The following is a 10916-nucleotide window of genomic DNA, read 5'->3' as shown; positions in this document are numbered from 1 at the left end:
CACATGTATTTTGTATTTTATCCAAATAGTCTCCATTTCCACAACTATTAGAGAAGCCAAACACTTTTTCACATATTTTAATTTTAATTTTGGGAATTTATTTTCTTTTGTGAACTATGTCAATTTCCTACTTTTATTTCATTACTTGCCTTTCTTAGTAGATTACAAGTGTATTTCAAAAAAAAAAACTTACTAAGGACATTATCTTTATTTCCCATAGACATTGAAAATAGTTCTTCCTAATTTGTTTATAATGATAATTTTTGATACACAGAAGTTTAAACATTTCATGTAGCCAAAAAGTGCATGTACTTGATAGTCCCAGTAAGTGTGTGCTTAATAAATCAATGGGCTGGGTGCAGTGACTCACACCTGTAATCCCAGAACTTTGGGAGGCTGAGGCAGGAGGATTGCTTGAGCCCGGGAGTTCAAAACCAGTCTGGGCAACATTGCGAGACCCTGTCTCTACAAAAAAACTAAAAAAATTAAAAAATTAGCCGGGTGTGGTGGTGCTTTCCTGTGGTCCCAGCTACGGTTGTTGGGGGACTGTAGTGGAAGGATCACTTGAGCCTGGGTGTCAAGGCTGCAGTGAGCCGTGATCGTGCCACTGCACTCCAGCCTGGATGACAGAGAAAGACAGTGTCTCAAAAATATATGAATGAATGAATAAATAAATAAATAGCTTATTTCTTTGCTTTTACATATTGAAAATGTTCCCTTATGCTGACATAAGATATTCATCTATATTTTCTTCTCATTCTATGTTTTGTTTAAATTTCTAGAACGAGAATTTCCACCTGCAGTTGTATGTTAGCATCAGTATAATTTGAGATTTGTAAAAGTATGGCTTTTCATACCTTCTGAGGGTGTGGTTTGGGATTCTATATTTTTATATAGCCTCTTTTTCTTTTTTCCTAGAATATTTGAATGCAGTTAATGTGGAGTTTGGAAATCACTATTAGACACATTTTAATTTTGATGTAATCTAATTTATCTATTTTTTCTTTTGTTATGCTTTTAGTACAGTATCTAAGAAAGCTTTCCCTAACCCAAAATTACAAAGATTTATTTTCATTTTTCTTCTAAGAGTTTTATGGTTTTAGCTCTTATGTTTATGATCCATTTTGAGTTAATTGGTATGAGTTAGGTCTCCGTACCAATTATTTTGCATGTGGATATTCAATTGTCCCAGAATAATTTTTCAAGAACTTTCTTTCCCCATTGAAGTGTCTTGGTATCCTTGTGAAAAATTGATTACCCTGAAATGTGAGGGTTTATTTCTTGACTTTCAGTTTTATTCTATTGATCTATAGGTCTATCCTTGTGCCAGCAACACATAGCCTTGATTAGTATAGCTTTGTGTAGTAAGTTTTTAAATCAGGAAGAGTGACTCCTCCAACTTTGTTCTTTTTCAAGATTGTTTTGGTTCTTCTGGGTCCATATGAAGTTTAGGATCAGTTTGTCAATTTCTGCAGAAACCAGCTCTTGATATCTTCTCCTGGCCACCCTGATCACAGTGCTTTTGTTTTCCCTGGCCACAGGTACTACCTGACATGTTTTTATCAGCATGAATTATTTCCAAAGTAGATGGTAAGTTTTTCCAGTGTAGTTAGGATATCTTTAAATTCCATAGTGATATGGAAAACTTAGAAGTGTAATCTCTTGGAACTTGCTTTCTTGTCTATAAATGAAGGGGTTGGAAGAGATCAGCAAGTCCAAGTGCCAGTGTGTGGACTGACTGGTCTGAACTGACCACGTGTTCCTCTTTACTGCCTTCATCGGTGATTATTGGCAATGCTCTTTCCCCTGCTTTTTTCACTGTTCTTCTCCCTGCCTTTGTGCTGGTGTCCCTTGAACTAGGCCTTGTCTCAGGTTTCTTCAGCTCTTTGAAGACAATGATTCAATGAAGAGGTCTCTATTCAAGAAAGTCCCCTTTCACAATAATTGAGCTTTCTTTTTTTTCTTTTGAAAGTTATTTCCAACCATGGGATCTACTCAATTTCTTACTGTTGCATTGCTTGCAAGCCTGATATGCTTGCTTCTATGAAAATATTCATTAGCCGAAGCTATGTCTGTGCACCATGGATTTTAGTTGGATCATGCATTGCAAGAGTAGAGCAAGTGTCAAGGGATAATAGATACGTTATTTCCCCAGCATTGTGTGCTAGAGTGCATTTTTGATACTTGGTTGTTTCTGAATCACTGTAGCAGAGTTAAATCTAAAAGGGATTTACCAACTCAGAGAGGAGAAGAGAAATCTCTGACGCAAGATATGCTCAAAGTCACTTTCACTAGGCTCTAAAAACACCTTTTCAATCTCTTGGTAAGATTAGAATGTGGGAAAAGGTTTGCACCACAGAATCTGGCCTCTATCCAACCTGAAGAATTCCTCTGGCTGTGGACTTCCTGTCTATTGTCACCTCTTACATCTGTGAGAGCAGGGGTGGGATCACTGCCTGGCATCTAATAAAAGCTTAATAAACATTTATTAGATAAGTGAATGATTAATTCTGTGATTGCATCTTACATTTTACCAAGCACTGTGCTGTGCACATTTCACTTCATCTGCACTACAACCCTGTAAGTGCTTAATCTACTAACTGACTTTAATTCTCTTCATCTGGATATCACTTCCACATTCCCTGTATTATTTGAATTTCATAATGTGCTATGACAGACATAATTGATTTTACCCCCATTTTACAGATACAGGATATAGAAACCCAGATGATGTTCAGTGTTTTAAATCAGTGTTTCTCCAATTTTAATGTGAGCATCAACCACCTGAGGTTCTGATTCAAAAAGAAATTCTGATTCAGCAGGTCTGGGGTGGGCCTGAGAGTAGCATTTGTAACAAACTCCCAGGTGATGCTGATGCTGCTGTTCTGCAAATTATACTTCGAGCAGCAAGGCTTTAAATAGAATCTTTTCTTTGCCTTTGTGAAGGAGAGAGGTTAAAAAAAAAAATAGGATAAACAGCCCGCCTCACCCCCACCAGCTCTGAAGAATCTAAGGAGCCTAAAATCAAACAATCAAACATGATTCACCTGAAAGAAATTCTGATGATGAAGTTTGATAAGTTAGACTTTCTTTGGGTCTGCAATATACAAAGCATACAGCATACTATAGACTAACAAAGTTGAAAGATTCACACTTCTTATTTCAAAACTTACCACAGAGCTACTTTTTAAAATCTAAAAGCAGGACTATATATAGAAAGCATAAGAAGGCCCTTGTGACTGTCTCCAGAAAAGGTTATTTTTGGTGAATATAATGAAGTGATTAATTTTCGTAATATGCCTAGATATTTCCTTAGAGAAAAAAGGAACTTGAAAGCTGTAGTTAAGGGTAAAAATTATTTTCATATTACATGTGGAAACCGAAAACTAACATCACTCTTGGGAAATCTTGATCATCTTCATGGGCTACCTATGAAAACAAGATTGTCCCAAAGCATGAAGATAAAGGCTTGCTATTTATGACTGTGCACTTGATCAGTTACTGGGGCTTTTTATGTGGAACTCAACAGACATTCATCACTGCTGCTATTTTTCACAATCAGGATTCCTCATCTACCCAGACCAGATAATCTCATATCTCTTCATGTACTAAAGAGCTCCCATCTGACACAGCCTTTTTCCCTTAAAATGTGGAGATGCTTTGGAAAGTTAAGAGCAGAAGGCAGCAAGGAGATGCAGGCAGCAGATATCCCAGCCCTAGGCTGGTGGATTGTAGCAGAAGAAAGAACACTAAGTGAGGGCCGTTGGACTTTGTCTATTAGAGAAAGATTTTAAAGCTAAAGGCCATTGGTTTCCTTTTTTTCTCCTCATAACAGTTGTTAGGCATGCTTCGTGGCTAGTGTTTTCCTAGGCATCAGTGCTCCAGATTATAGGTATGTACCTCAGTTAAGCAAAATGGGTATTCTTAATTTTCTTTTCTTTTTTTTCTTTTTTTTTTTTTTTTTAAGACAGGGTCTCACTCTGTTACCCAGGCTGGAGTGCAGTGGCACAATCTGGGCTCAGGTAGCTGGGACTACAGGTGTGCAGTTTCGCTTTTGTAGAGTCAGGGTTTTGCCATGTGGCCCAGGCTGGTCTCAAACTCCTCAGCTCAAGTGATCTACCTACCTTGGTCTCCCAAAATGCTGGGATTACAGGGGTACACCACCATGCCCAGCCAAAAGATAGTGGGAACTCTTAAAGAAAACTAGGATTGGAATTTTTTTTTTTTTGGAGACGGAGTCTCACTCTGTCCAGACCCAGGCTGGAGTGCAGTGGCGTGGTCTCGGCTCACTGCCAGCTCTGCCTTCTGGGTTCATGCCATTCTCCTGCCTCAGCCTCCCGAGTAGCTGGGACTACAGGCACCCGCCACCACGCCTGGCTAATTTTTTGTATTTTTCATAGAGACGGGGTTTCACCGTGTTAGCCAGGATGGTCTGAATCTCCTGACCTCATGATCTGCCCGCCTTGGCCTCCCAAAGTGCTGGGATTACAGGCGTGAGCCATTGTGCCTGACCAGGATTGGAAAATTTTAAAGAATTATTGGCTAAGAGAATGTCAGAGTGAGGAGAATCTTTAGGAATAAAACTTAAACTTCTAATTCAGGATGGCATATGAATCCCATGAAAGCATTCTTCCTGAATCCTTTTAAATGACACAGAATACAATCAGCCCTCAAAAGATGCTGTCCATTCACCAGAATGTTGATGAATTTTTGGATGATAAAGTATAGCCAAGACTACAATGAGTGGACTAACTTGTGAGATGCTGCATACAAAAATAAAGCCCACCTGATAATTAATGGATAGGACTTCTAGTTGAAACTTTCTAATATCAAGCAGAGGGGCTAGAGGGAAGTATAGGATGTGGTGCTGTCTGTTGGTGGCAGTTTTCCATGCTAATAATATCCAAGGTTAACATGTGCTGGTGGAAGTCCATGCCATGGCTGGACTTGGTGGTCACTCCCGGGTTATACTTGGCTCAGCTGGGATTCTTTGTGAGCTGGAAGCCACAGAAGTGGCTAAAGTGGCATTATCCAAGTTGGAGAAGGACATTACTGGTCTTCAGATTGCAACTATAAATAGGAAGTAAACTTTGTGCACAAACACAGCAAAATATCACCCAGTTGCCCCTTAGGAAGGCTAGCTCCCTTTTTCCCACAGAAAACTAGACTTCTCATCTGGCAAAATAAAATCACAACTTTTGAGTTTCTAGGAGCTGTGAGAAGGTGACAGAGTGTTTAGGTGGAGCTGTTGGACCTCAGAGAAACCTGGGCTGGGGCCAGCAAGCGTGTGGGTGGGGAACGAAACTGTGCTTCTGCGTGAAGTCTTCTGGGGAGACAATAGGCTCTGAAGAGAAAGGGATTCCAGGATTGAAAAGGATTTCTCTGAAGTTGGACTGGGAAGGATAAAATCTCAAAGCACCCTGAGAAAGCACCTTCTTTCTCTCTGGAAAATTAGAGAGAAAGAAGGAAAACCAGGATCATGAGGGTGTTTTGGATGCTCAGACATGAGTGTGGAATTGGCTGACATGATTTTGGAGAGTGGCAAGTCCAAAATCTGCAGGATAGGCACAACTGGAAGGCTGGAGACCCAGGGAAAAGCTAGTGTTGCAGCTCAAGTCTGAAGGCAATCTTCTGGCAAAATTCTCTCTTCCTCTAGGGACTCAGTCTTTTCTCTAAGACCTTCATCTGGTTGGATGAGACCCACCCACATTATGCCATGCAATCTGCTTTACTGAAAGTCTGATTGCAAATGTTAATCTCATATAAAGAATATCTTCACAGCAACATCCAGATGTGTTTGACCAGATATGTAGATACCATAGTCTAGCCAAATTGGCACATAAAAGTAACCATCACAATGGTTCAGGTTGGATGAGGGTGGACAAGTTCTGAAGTGTTCATAGAAGAGGGTCAGATGTTGGACCAGGGCAGTATAGTCAGAAAGCCCTGAGTGCCATAAGCTCATCGAAGGGAAGCAGTCCCAGATTTATGGCATTTCCTATTTGTCCTGTTGTCTGGAATCTCTGATAGCAATTAACTGCTTGGGTGCAGGGTTAGAAAAAAGGGTCATCATTAAAATAAAATTTTTATGCTTTATTTTTTGGAAGGAGTTTATCTTTTAACAGGTGTGTAATTGTGAGTGTGTGTGTGTGTGTTTACTCATCTGAAAGTCTTTCTTTCCATGCTGATTACCACAGGTCACACATCTAGTTTCTGCTGTGTTATGTTTTCTTGCTACTTTGCCCCCACTTAATTTTTCCTTCATTGGCTTATCCAACTACTCCTTGCATATCTTAAAGCACATGGAAGAGGTATTGCTATAAAATCAGAAATATCTAAAATAAAGCCCATATTTACTTCCTTCACAAAATGAACACAAAATATCTGCTCCTTTTTCCATGTTTAGTTGTTACACCTTTTGCGGGCAGGCAGGGCAGCTTCTCAGGGTTAAAGATGGTTCCTAAGGTTAGCTTTTCAATAACTGACCGGGAAATCAAATCCAAGTATCCCAGCTTCAAATCTTCATTTATCACACTGATTCTTTAAGTCTTATTTAAAAAATTAAACACTCTAAGTTCATTGTCCTAGGGATTTACAGGTATAAGAATTAGAAAGAAAGGAAGTTGGCCAGGCGCGGTGCCTCACACCTGTAATCCCAGCACTTTGGGAGGCTGAGGTGGGTAGATCACGAGGCCAGGAGATTGAGACCATCCTGGCTAACACAGTGAAACCCTGTCTCTACTAAAAAAAAAAAAAAAAAATAGCCTGGCATGGTGGCAGGTGCCTGTAGTCCCAGCTACTCAGGAGGCTGAGGCAGGAGAATGGCGTGAACCTGGGAGGCAGAGGTTGCAGTGCGCCGAGATCGTGCCACTGCACTCCAGCCTGGCCAACAGAACGAGACTCTGTCTCAAAAAACAAAAACAAAAACAAAAAAAACCAAAACAAATGAAAGAAAGGAAGTTGATGAATTCTTCACTCTCAGTTAACTTCCTAGGTTTTTTCCTAAGATTTTTGGAGGCAACAGAGTGTAGGGATTGAGAAGGGGTCTCTTGGCTGTATGGTTTAGGCACGGTTATAATTTCTGCAACTACCAAGTTACAGGTCAATTCATATGAAGGAAAGTTTTAAATTACATTCCTTTTTCAGACAGAAAAAGTAAAGATTTTAAAAAGACAGGTAAAGGTTGATATGGGCCAGTTTTCTCTTTCTTGTCCTATTGAGTTTTGTGATATTTTGACAGGAGTAGGAGGAAAAAGACTGAAGGAAGACTGTTGGCATTCTCTCTTCTGGTTTTGTAAAATTTATCTCTGAAGTCTGAATGTCACAGTGTTATAGTAACTTGTCATGCCTTGCTGCACCATCCCTTGAAGGAATCACAATACAATATGTCCAGTTTCTCTTGAAATAGAACTACTTATTCAGAAGAGATAATGCATTATGACTGGCATAAGAACATCAAAGTTGACATTTTTTCATTTTGCAAATATCCTAAACTTCAGAAGAAATGAAATAATGTACATACACATATGCCATTGTCTAGATTTTTCCTTAAATAGACCCTAATGTAGTAATGCCTATATTGTTTTATAATCAACCAATTAATTATGCTTTGACTGGAAATGTAAGTAGTGGTCTAAGAGAGGCCAAAATATGGGATCAACTGTTTTTTGTCCCAGTCTCAGTTTATGTATTTGTAGGATGGAGATAACACTATGTCACTTCTTCAAAGGATAGGCCACATAGTAAAGCTGTAAAATGGATATGAATTGCATTCAGGGCAGTCATTAGGGTCATATACTCATGACCGGCATAGAAAGCTTTCATGTGTTTGGCAAACCTGGTAATGTCAGCTGTGCCAGGGCAAAGTGGTGGCTCTGGGTGGCTCAACAAGGACTCTGTGCCTAAATCTCCCACGGTGAGGGTCTAGGGTGGTATGAGATGGTGAACAAGTGTGACACTGGGCACCAGTCATGGAACCTGTAGCCTCTGCCCTTGGTGGCGACCTACACTGCCCAGTAAGGAGGAGAGGCCTCCTCTATACTTCTTGTAGGTAGCAGGAGGTCTGGAGGGGCCTGGGGAAATGAAGCAGGGAGGAGGGCCTGCATTCCTCACTCTCTCCCCCACCTCGCAGTTCAAAAATAGATGCTTAGTTTCAGAATTTCTCAACTTATTTTCTTAAAGCATTGGTTGCAATAAGTTTTTGTTTGGATTTGAATGATGTGTACTGCTTTTGTGTTATTTTCATTTATTAACTAAAATAAAGTCTTCCAAAAGATTTACTACACATTCATCAAACTTACCATTAAAATGTGGATAGAACAAACACTCCAGTCACAGTGTTGAGCCCCTGGTTGACGAAATGACCTCAGAAGCAGTGTGTCTGTCATTGCTCATGGTCTCTTCACATGTGAGGTCCCCATTCACACACACACACACACACACACACAGACACACACACAGCCCTCCCCCTCCTGTGTCTCCCCGTGCACTCCCATCTACTGCACTAGAGAAGTTGATCTCTTGGCCCATGGTGCACCTGAGTCTTTGCACCTCCACAGATGTGATCGGACTTTGTCCCTTGTGAGTTCATTTACACTGCCCCAGTTGTCAACATATTTAGCAGAAAATCTTCAAGGTGTATGCCACGTGGGCAGAGCCCTTTCCTAATTTTGAGTACTGGTACGGATTCTTCTAACTTCTTGGTGTGTTTGTTCCTAGCATTCATCTTGAGTTGCAGAGGGAGTTGGATTGTCACCATTCCTTTAAGTCACATCAGCCTATTTTGGTCTCATCCATCTCATGGTATTGTGATTATTTGCTTACTTGTGATCCTGTTGGCAGAGACCCAATCTTGTGCATATATGACCCTTCAATAGCAATCCATCGAAACATGTATGAGACTTGTATGCTGAAAACTACAAAACCCACTTTTGTTTTATTCCTTGTCTCTATTTTCTTTGTTTTCTGTGTCATTGATTTCTGTTCATTATTATTTTATTCCCTCTGCTTGATTGCATTTGTTTTGCTCTTTTTTTAATAGGTTCTTGGGATGGGAACTTAGATTATTAATCTGATATTTTCTTTTTAAAATTTGTATGCATTTAGTGCTACAAATTTTCCCCTTGGCACTGCTGTAGCTATGTCCCACAAATTTGCATATGCTGTATTTTAAATTTATTTCAGTACAATGTATTTTATTTATTTATTTATTTTTAGATGGAGTCGTGCTCTGTCACCCAGGCTGGAGTGCAGTGGCACAATGTCGGTCCACTGCCGCCTCCTCCTGGGTTCAAGCGATTCTCCTGCCTCAGCCTCCTGGGTAGCTGGGATTACAGGCGCCCACCACCATGGCTGGCTAATTTTTGTATTTTTAGTAGAGACAGGGTTTCACCATGTTGGCCAGGCTGTTCTTGAACTCCTGACCTCAGGCAATCTGCCCACCTCAGCCTCCCAAAGTGCTGGGATCACAGGCGTAAGCCACCATGCCTAGTTAGTACAATGCACTTTTAAAATGTCCCTGTGACTCTTAGAAGTATTGTTTAGTTTCTAGGTGTTTGGAGATTTTTCTGTTATCTTTCAGTTATTGACTTCTAGTTTGATTCCACTACTGTTGGAGAATGCCGTTTGTATGATTTCCATTCTTTTACATTTGTTGTTTCGTGGCTCATATGATATATCTTGGTTTATGTTTCGTAGGCACTTGAAAACATTATGCATTCTGCTATTCTGTGGTAGTGTGTGCTATAATTGTTGAGTAGACCCTTGTTGGTTGATGGTGGTTGTTGAGTTCTTCTATAACCTTGAGGTTTTTTTTGTCTAGCTGTCCTCTCAATTGTTGGAAAAGGTGTGTTGAAGTCTCCAACCTTAATTCTGAATTTGTCTATTCTTCTTTCAGTTCTGTCAGTTTTTATTTACTTCATCTATTATTGCTCTGCTTTTTGGTGCATACATATTAAGGATTGCAATGTATTCTTCATGGATTGACCCATTTATCATCATATAATGTTGCTTATTTTCTCTGGTCATTTTCTTTGGTCTGAAGTTTACTTTATCTGATATTAATATAGTCACATCTGCTTTCTTTTGATTACGATCTGCATAATATATTATCCCTCCCAATCCCTTTTCTTTCAACGTTCCAATATTATTATATATGAAGTGAGTTTCTTATATGCAGCATATAGATGGGTCATATTTTTAAACTTCTTCTGCCTATCCATCTATTTTAATTTGTGTATTTAGACCATTTACATTTCATGGAATTATTGGTCTGCTAGGGTTTAAGTATCCCATTTTATTTTTTGTTTTTATTTGTTTACTTTGTTTTTATTTTTCTGTTTTCCTTTTCCCGACCTTCTGTGGGTTACTTGAACATTTTTAGAATTCCCTTTTTATTTATGTGTAGTATTTAAATATACTTACGTAGCTTATTTAGTGGTTACTCTAGGTATTTTGTTGTATATATGCATAAATTATTACAGTGTACTGATGCCATTATTTTACCAGTTCAAATGATTGTTGAAATCTTACCTCCTTTATCATCATTTTATTCCCTGTCTATAATTATCTTAACTATTTCCTCTATATATGTTTAGAACCACATGATCTCGTAGTATAATTTTTGCTTCTATTATCAAACATAATTTAGAAAACTCAAAAGAGAAGAAATGTCTGTTGTGTTTACCCATTTATTTTCCTATTAACTTCTTTCTTCCTGAAGTGCCAAGTTGCGTTCTTTTAATGTTTCTTTTCTGTTTAGATAACTTAATTTAGCCATTCTTTTGGGGCAGGTCTGCTAGTGAGAAATTTTCTTAGTATTCCTTCTTCTGAGAATGGCTTGATTCTCCTTCATTCCTGAAATCAATTTTCACTGGAGACAGAATTCTGGGCTGATGATTCTTTATTCTCAGCACATG

Source organism: Pongo pygmaeus, chromosome 8 (assembly GCF_028885625.2).
Source record: "Pongo pygmaeus isolate AG05252 chromosome 8, NHGRI_mPonPyg2-v2.0_pri, whole genome shotgun sequence".
NCBI lineage: Eukaryota > Metazoa > Chordata > Mammalia > Primates > Hominidae > Pongo > Pongo pygmaeus.
This window is presented reverse-complemented; position numbering follows the sequence as displayed.